Source organism: Procambarus clarkii, chromosome 13 (genome assembly GCF_040958095.1).
Source record: "Procambarus clarkii isolate CNS0578487 chromosome 13, FALCON_Pclarkii_2.0, whole genome shotgun sequence".
Lineage (NCBI taxonomy): Eukaryota > Metazoa > Arthropoda > Malacostraca > Decapoda > Cambaridae > Procambarus > Procambarus clarkii.
In genome coordinates, this window is record NC_091162.1 from 22,551,392 (window position 1) to 22,561,091 (window position 9,700).

General features: G+C 43.1%; 1 non-coding gene across 1 annotated transcript; it reads right to left on the reverse strand.

The window, feature by feature from the left end:
• Positions 1–7,722: 7,722 nt before the first annotated feature.
• TRNAI-AAU (transfer RNA isoleucine (anticodon AAU)) lies at positions 7,723–7,796 on the reverse strand. The gene has a single exon. It is a non-coding gene; the product is annotated as a tRNA-Ile (tRNA).
• Positions 7,797–9,700: the final 1,904 nt, after the last annotated feature.

Here is a 9,700-nt window from a genome sequence, read left to right on the forward strand (position 1 = left end):
GACACAAAAATCAGCATGAAAATGACCTCTGCTGAAGACATTGAAAAACTTCAAGCAGATGTCAACAAAGTTTTCAATTGGACAGCAGAAAATAACATGATGTTTAACAGTGATAAATTTCAGGATACTCAGGTACGGCAAAAATGAGGATCTGAAACATAATACAGGGTACAAAACACAATCGAATCTTCCCATAGTAGAAAAACAGCATGTCAAGGATTTGGGAATAATGATGTCCGACGATCTAACGTTTAAGGAGCATAACCAAGCAAATATTGCGACAGCCAGAAAAATGATCGGATGGATTACGAGAACTTTCAAATCCAGGGATCCCATCACAATGGTTGTACTCTTCAAGTCACTTGTTTTGTCCCGTCTCGAGTACTGCTCAGTACTCACTTCCCCCTTCAGAGCAAGAGAGATTGCTGAAATAGAGGGAATACAGAGAACATATACGGCACGCATAGACGAGATAAAACACCTAAATTATTGGGATCGTCTCAAAGCTCTCCAAATGTACTCTCTAGAAAGGAGACGAGAGAGATACCAAATAATATACACATGGAAAATACTGGAGGGACAGGTCCCAAATCTACACAGTAAAATAACAACGTACTGGAGTGAACGATATGGAAGAAAATGCAAGATTGAACCAGTGAAGAGCAGAGGTGCCATAGGCACAATTAGAGAGCACTGTATAAACATCAGAGGTCCGCGGTTGTTCAACGTCCTCCCAGCGACTAGAAGAAATATTGCCGGAACAACCGTGGACATCTTCAAGAGAAAACTGGACGGTTTTCTAAGAGAAGTTCCGGATCAGCCGGGCTGTGGTGGGTATGTGGGCCTGCGGGCCGCTCCAAGCAACAGCCTGGTGGACCAGACTCTCACAAGTCGAGCCTGGCCTCGGGCCTGGCTTGGGGAGTAGAAGAACTCCCAGAACCCCATCAACCAGGTATCAACCAGGTACTAGTGAGTCCCATTCATCAACGGCTTTTCTAATCATTGTAGTCGCGGTGGAATGTGCATCTAATGCAGCTGCTGTCGTTGGATTAATGTTTAGTTTGATGCGCAGGCCTTCAGTAGCTTCACATTCCAGTAAGTAGTGCAATAGTGGCGCCTCTGCTTCTGTTTCACAGATGTGACACTCTTTAACTATTGGGTTCATTACCTTCCAGCAGCACTGGTAACCAAGTCTGAGTCTGTGTATGGCTACTGCAATGTCTCTGGATATCTTTTTGCCAGGCTTGAAAGAGGAGTAACCAGTGGATTGTTCGTACCATATCGCAGTGGATCTTCCTTTCGCTACTTTGGCTGTGGCGACTTTTTATAGTTGAGAATATTTTCTTCTTGATTTGCTCCTTAATCTGTGAGAAACTTGGAGGTATTTGAAGCTGTACAACAGGTAGAGCAGTGGCAGTTTTTGCTAGTGAGTCTGCCTTTTCATTACCATCTATGTCAATGTGACTTGATATCCAATTTAGGGTGATTGACAGCCCTAGATTATGGGCTTCTTTTCCTATATGTTGAATTTCTGTGAGGAGTTGTATATTATCTCTGTGCTGACTGATAACAATGCCTGGAGCGAAGATTTAGAGTCGGTATGAATGATGACATCATGTAAATTATTCTTAATTGTATAGTTTATTGCCTCCTTCATGGCATATAATTCTGTTTGCAATGTTGAGCACCCACTGTTCATGCTCCAGTAAGCTTCATGGTTGGTAGTGTAAACTGCTGTTCCAGCAGAACATCTTTCTTTATCAACTGATCCGTCTGTGAAGATGTGAGTCGTTGTAGGTCTTGAGATGGTTTCCATTTTTTGTTCTATTACTTCCTTGAGCCTCTGCGGGTCACATGCTGTTTTTTTAACTGGTAATCCTTCAATGATTATCTTTAGATTCTATTCTTCCCATGGAGGAGGCTGCTGCAAGTGTTGATATGGTCTATCTTCCCCATTGTCTTTAATGGCCATTTCAGGTCCACGTTCTCTAGAATCTTGACCAGATTATTCATCCATGAGTTTGTTCTATATTGGAGGTTTTTCTGAAAGGATCTCTGTATGCTGTCTTTGATTGACAGCCTGGCGGTTGTTCCAATAAGTTTTCCTATTATGGTGGCTATTCTTTGTTTCATCCTGTTTTCTAAGGCTGGTAAATTTGTTTCCATTGTAAGGTTCTCTCTACGCGTCCATATAGGTGCTCCCAGCATTGTTCTCAGAGCATCATTTTGAGACACTACCTGTTTCTCCCATTAGGTTATCACTGAGGGATGTAAGAGCAGGAGCAGCATAGTCGATGAGTGACCTAACTGCTTGAACGTAGTACATTTTGAGTACTGGTAGAGATGCACCCTCTCTAACACTGGTCAGAGCGCGCAAAGCTGAGTGTCTGGCTTTGCAGCGTTGCCGAAGATATTCAATTTCTTGTGAATTTCAACTGGTTGTCTATTATGACTCCCAGGTATTGAAAAGAGGTAACCCACTCAATTTCTTGTCCTTGTAATGCGAGTCTGATGTCTTGAGTTCTCATTTTAACGGTCATAGCTTTTGTTTTATTGCTGTTTATTTTCACTGCTATGCGTTCCGCTTCCCTGCTGATAATATCTAGGACATTTTTGTGCATGGTTCCTTGTGCCTTTGCCATTGATGATGTAACACTGTAAAAGTGTTTGGTTTAGTTGTATTTAAAATACATAGAGATACATGAGTCACAGACAGGAATTTGAGAAGGCGCCAGTTTGTCGGCTGGAAAGTCACACCTCTAAGAGTTAATGACCTCAAGTGACCTGAGGTCAGATCATGCGAATTTCACCTTGCTTCTGCTAATCTTATAATTGGAGCCTGGTAGGCCTTCAAACATGCCGATGTTTAAGGAGTGGCTTGGTAGAACGCCTGAGGCTATCTACTTGTGGGCGGAGTTAGTTACTAGGTTCCCCCCCATATATACTCGGAGAGCTATCGATTCGAGAGGATTAAGCCCGAAACGCTTTGCGTAATAGTGGCTTTAGGCATTGTATGTACTAGCTCTATCTATAAAGCCAACAAACTTTGTAAAATCTCTTTATGTATGTACCTTACCTAAATAAAATTATTATTATTATTATTATTAAGAGAAGAACAGCAGCCAGCAGAGGAGAGAAGACGGCCTAGCAGGGAGGCTGTCGGCCGGCAGGGCGGGACAGTCTCTGTCAACTACAGACCCCCCCCCCTCTATCCAGCTATAGGCAGACACTTGGTGAGTTGAACATTAAGGTGACTTGGTCGTGTTTACATATGTTGTGTGATGATCAGGGGCAGTCAAGTTGTAGGGTTCTCAAATTCTTGGCTGATGACTAACTTTGCATATTAAACTGGAACATTTTAATTGAATTGCTAAATTATGATACTTATCATGAACAATATAATTGTTGAATTTATTATTTAAATGGACTTTACTTTGTTCCCTAGAGTTTTTGAGTTGAGGTGAGAAAGCCTCTGTGGTTACTGGATTTATGATATTAATGAGTACATGTTTGGAGTTGATACATGGTAATAACATCTTTTGTGAATATTATGATACAGACAAGTTCCATTCCTTGTCTCGTATGTAATGGTCTTGAATGGATGGTGGCAGCATTTCTTCTTCTACTATCTACTTCTTCGTCTTCTACTATCTACTCTTCTACTTCTACCTATCTACACCTCTCCCTCCACCCCTCTCTAAACTCTCACTTTCAACTAATGACCCTCCTCGCTCCTCCCACCTCTCTACCTCTCACCCCAAACCCTCACTAATTACTTCACTATTCATTTCTTTCCTTTCGTTTTCTCTTATACGTTTGTGGCAGTGAAATGTATTCTAGAGTTCTCTCTAGAGTTTCGGGTAACTGATCAAGTTACGGCGCCTTGTAGTCTTAGCACCTAGGTAGTCAAATACCTAGGTTACAAGGTGTTGAACGAGAGAGGTTGCCTTAGGAACTCTGGAGGTGCTCTAGAATAGTTAGCTAACTGGGGACGGGATAACGGACTAGAGAGAGCTGTTTCCCCCGGCCTCAGTTAGTTAACTGGGGGGTGGAATAATGGACAAGATAGAGCTATTTCCCCCACCCCCCGTTACAATGATGACCACAAAGTCGTCTGCATAGTTAAGAAGTTTGGCTTTTGGTAGCTTGAGCTTCATGAATTGTTCCATGAGACAGTTGAAGAGGAAGGGGCTAAGTATTCCTCCCTGCGGAGTTCCCATTTTCCAGCCTCTTTGAGGTCGATGTTTTTCCTTGGAATTTGACTTTAGCTTCTCGGTTAAGCAGACTTCCTTTGGCAAAGGCAAGAGCGTGTCCTGTGATTTCCTTATCCACAAGGCAGCACAGTGTAGCTGGAGCACTGGCTAACTCGAAGGCTTTTTCAAGGTCTAGGAAAAATAAGGATTCCAGGTTTGTCATTGATTTTATTCAGGAGGGAGGTAAGACATTCTGTGGTTCCAACACCTTTTCTGTAAGCAAACATATTTTGGTGTAGTGGATTGGCTTTCCAGTCAATTCGATTAGGGGTCAGTCTTTCTGCAGTTTTGGCCAGGCAGCTTGTTAATGAGATGAGTCTTGGATTTCCTGGGTCTTTAGGTTTTGGAATGGGAACTATAATTACACTGTTTCAAGAGAGTGGTCGGGTTCTTGTAACTCATACTCTGTTGATGAGATTCAAGAAGGCTTCTTCGCCCTTTTCTCCTAGCATTGGCCAGCATGTTGTAAGTGATTTTGTCCTCACCTGGAGCTGTAGTTTTTAGTTTTCTTTGTAGCGCTTCTGAGTTCTTTCAGATTGAAAGGTTGGTCTAGTTCGTCAGTAAGGCTAAAGCATCATCTATTTTTTTCCATCTTGCTGCTTGAAGTTTTTGTTGGTGAGTCAGAGTTGCTTGAGGAAGTTGAGTGGAACTGACTCTTGAAGCAAATAGATTTGCTAATCTTTCTGCTTCTTGCTCTGGATGAACATGATACGGAGGAGCAGGAGGCGATTTTCCTTGAGCCTAGTTGATCTGCCTCCAGATGTCGCCCAAGGATGTCTGCTGATTTAGCTTGGCCATGGAAAATACTCTATGGACAATCCAACTCACATTCCAGACTTCATAGGAGTCGTTGGTCATAGGATCCAATCCTACTTAAAGATGGGCATGGGGGGGGGGGGGTGAGGGGGGGGGTCGACCACCACCCTATGAAACTCGCAACATACTCACAGTTCACCATAGAAAGTTGTGTGAGACTAACCTTCAGATAGACAATGTAAACATTAGCAATAAAAATGATGGAAAGTTTCTCGGCCTATTCCTAGACAAGAGACTCAACTTCAGTACCCACATACAACACATAACTAAGAAAGTTTCTAAAACAGTTGGTATACTCTCCAAAATCAGATATTATGTACCTAACTCTGCTCTCATTTCTCTATATTATGCACTAATCTACCCCTATCTTAATTATGGTATCTGTGCATGGGGTTCAACCACTGCAAACCACCTCAAGTCCATCATCACCCAGCAAAAATCTGCTATCAGAATAATAACAAATTCTGCTTTCAGACAACACTCAGCCCCCTTGTTTAACTCCCTAAACATGCTAAACATAATCTCACTCCACAAATTCTCTTGTGTCAACTACATTTACAAAACCCTGTTCTTAAATGCAAATCCTGCTCTGAAACTCTCCCTGGACAGATGTAATAGGACCCATTATCACCACACCAGAAATAAATATCTCTTTGATATCCCCAGATGTAAACTTAATCTATGTAAACACTCTATGCAAATAAAGGGACCCAGTCTATGGAACTCACTCCCTATTGAATTGAAAAGCTGTCCAACTTTTGCGTCATTCAAAAACAATACTAAAAAGTACCTAATTTCATCTTCATAGTTTTTTACCTTTTGCTTTAAAACTGCACTGTATCTATTGCTACCCAATCTCCCAATCTTTATGTACCCAATCCGAACATCTTTACCATTGTGATCATTGCTGTCTTCTTATATGTGCTGTCAATCTGCTGTATGGTATCTATTAATCTTGTTTAAATTACCAATCAAGCTGTCAATGTAATCAATCAGAGCTTTAATATACCAATGTGTTTTAATATACTTACTAATCTCTCTCATCTCATTTTTTTTCTTGCAATGTATTTGTTATCATTTTATTAATTCTGCTAGAATTTACCTACTTAATATTATCTGCTAGATTAAGGACCTGCCCGAAACGCTGCGCGTACTAGTGGCTGTACAAGAGTGTAAATACTGTACTATGCTATGTATCCTCACAAACCCAATGTACCTTCTTGTATATAATAAATAAAATAAATAAATAAATAAATTAACCACAACCGTCTGGCGTACAACCTTGACCGGACAGACATCCTCTCTTAACTATATTTATAAGAGAGAATGACTGTTTCTTTGTCTGAAGTTGGAGACCCACTCAGTTGGGGGCTAACCTTACCCAACTTTGCAGGGAGAATGGTCTGGGGTATGGGACAGACATAGATGAACGCACTATTGGACCACCACAAGCCTGAATGGTCCCCAGGCATATATGCAACTGAAAACTCACACCCCAGATGTGACTCGAACCCATACTGCCAGGAGCACTCTGCAAATGGTGTACAGGACCCCTTAACCACTCGACCATCACGACCGGACAAAAGATGATGATAGCCGAGGCTAATTCCCCATCATCCCGCCGGCACTCTGTTGGTAATCTTGGACATTTTGTGTATAGGCTACGCTAACATTTGTATTGCTAAGTTTCTCTAAGGGGTCTCAGTGGAACCACGTGTGCTCAAGTGGTACCTGTAAGCTACGTAGAGTCCTTGCTAGTGTCCCTTGCCTAGTAGACTTTACGCTAGCTTGTCCCAAGCGTAAGCCTTGTATCCTGTCTATATGGACCAAGGTAGTTAACGTAACGTAGTGTGGTAAAGTAGTTATTGTTATGATAGTAATGTATATGATGGGTTGTTAAGAGGATTTAATAAAAAAGTTATTTTTTAAAGGAGTAACCATTCTTCCTGTGTAGGGGATCAGTGATCAACCTTTAGGCTGAGGTATTTACTTTAAGCCAATACTTTAATATGGTTTTATGTTCTTATTGGGAGCCGGGACTATCTGATCTCCACTAACTTTGATACATCCTGATTCTAGCTGTTGGCCCTTCTCTTCAATACTCCATACCCCCATAACAAGTAAGCAGACTCATAACAGTTGCAGTAGACCATGGTATAATCTTCCTGGTGTCAAAACATCTATGGTATAGCCTCCATGGTTATAGCCTTCAGGGGCCTGACGGTTAAGTGGACAGAGCTCGGGATTCGAAATCCTAAGGTTCTGGGTTCGATCTCAGGCGGAGGCGGAAAATAATGGGAAGAGTTTCTTTCACCCTGATGCTCCTGTTCACCCAGCAGTAAATAGGTACCTGGGAGTTAGACAACTGCTACGGGCTGCTTCCTGGGATGTGTAACAAAAAGGAGGCCTGGACGAGGACCGGGCCGCGGGGACGCTAAGTCCCGAAATCATCTGAAAATAACCTCAATAAAAGAAGGTATAGCCTCCATGGTAGTGGGTCAACTGTGCCAGTACACCATAGTGTTGTCTCCTGGTGCCACCTGCACATCTCTCATCATAGTGCCACAGAGCCCAATCGCTCTCACTGACTACAATAGATTTATTCAGGTAATGTTAATAAAATTACTTTACTGGCAGCTGGATACTTCCACTTTGGCCTGTATGGGGGTCGAACCCACGACATCCGCGTTATTAGCACGGCGCTCTAACCAACTGAGCTAACAGGCCAGTATCTATGTATCTCCATCCATCTCTCTCTCTCTCTCTCTCTCTCTCTCTCTCTCTCTCTCTCTCTCTCTCTCTCTCTCTCTCTCTCTCTCTCTCTCTCTCTCTCTCTCTCTCTCTCTCTCTCTCTCTCTCTCTCTCTCTCTCTCTCTCTCTCTCTCTCTCTCTCTCTCTCTCTCTCTCTCTCTCTCTCTCTCTCTCTCTCTCTCTCTCTCTCTCTCTCTCTCTCTCTCTCTCTCTCTCTCTCTCTCTCTCTCTCTCTCTCTCTCTCTCTCTCTCTCTCTCTCTCTCTCTCTCTCTCTCTCTCTCTCTCTTCATGGTGTCGTCTGTACCTCTTATACAGTAGTGACTCAATGGTGCATCAAATCCCCATGGTAGTGTCTTTGTTGTTCCAAGATCCCTATGGCCTTTGCAATCCGGTAACTACCATGTTAACACATCCATGGTTCCATCTACTCACCTAGTTGTACTCACCTAGTTGTGTTTGCGGGGGTTGAGCTCTGGCTCTTTGGTCCCGCCTCTCAACCGTCAATCAACAGGTGTACAGATTCCTGAGCCTATCGGGCTCTGTCTTATCTACACTTGAAACTGTGTATGGAGTCAGCCTCCACCACATCACTTCCTAATGCATTCCATTTGTCAACCACTCTGACACTAAAAAAGTTCTTTCTAATATCTCTGTGGCTCATTTGGGCACTCAGTTTCCACCTGTGTCCCCTTGTGCGTGTTCCCCTTGTGTTAAATAGACTGTCTTTATCTACCCTATCAATCCCCTTCAGAATCTTGAATGTGGTGATCATGTCCCCCCTGACTCTTCTGTCTTCCAGCGAAGTGAGGTTTAATTCCCGTAGTCTCTCCTCGTAGCTCATACCTCTCAGCTCGGGTACTAGTCTGGTGGCAAACCTTTGAACCTTTTCCAGTTTAGTCTTATCCTTGACTAGATATGGACTCCATGCTGGGGCTGCATACTCCTGGATTGGCCTGACATATGTGGTATACAAAGTTCTGAATGATTCTTTACACAAGTTTCTGAATGCCGTTCGTATGTTGGCCAGCCTGGCATATGCCGCTGATGTTATCCGCTTGATATGTGCTGCAGGAGACAGGTCTGGCGTGATATCAACCCCCAAGTCTTTTTCCATCTCTGACTCCTGAAGAATTTCCTCTCCCAGATGATACCTTGTATCTGGCCTCCTGCTCCCTACACCTATCTTCATTACATTACATTTGGTTGGGTTAAACTCTAACAACCATTTGTTCGACAATTCCTTCAGCTTGTCTAGGTCTTCTTGAAGCCTCAAACAGTCCTCTTCTGTTTTAATCCTTCTCATAATTTTAGCATCGTCCGCAAACATTGAGAGAAATGAATGGATACCCTCCGGGAGATCATTTACATATATCAGAAACAAGATAGGACCGAGTACAGAGCCCTGTGGGACTCCACTGGTGACTTCACGCCAATCGGAGGTCTCACCCCTCACCGTAACTCTCTGCTTCCTATTGCTTAGATACTCCCTTATCCACTGGAGCACCTTACCAGCTACACCTGCCTGTCTCTCCAGCTTATGTACCAGCCTCTTATGCGGTACTGTGTCAAAGGCTTTCCGACAATCCAAGAAAATGCAGTCCGCCCAGCCCTCTCTTTCTTGCTTAATATGTGTCACCTGATCGTAGAATTCTATCAAGCCTGTAAGAATTCTACGATCAGGTGACACAGATTAAGCAAGAAAGAGAGGGCTGGGCGGACTGCATTTTCTTGGATTGTCGGAAAGCCTTTGACACAGTACCGCATAAGAGGCTGGTACATAAGCTGGAGAGATCTGTACCTCCATCTTTGTAATGTTGCAGCATTGTCATGGTACCATGGAGGTTGTTGCGGCAACCTCCATGATGCAATAATCTCCATG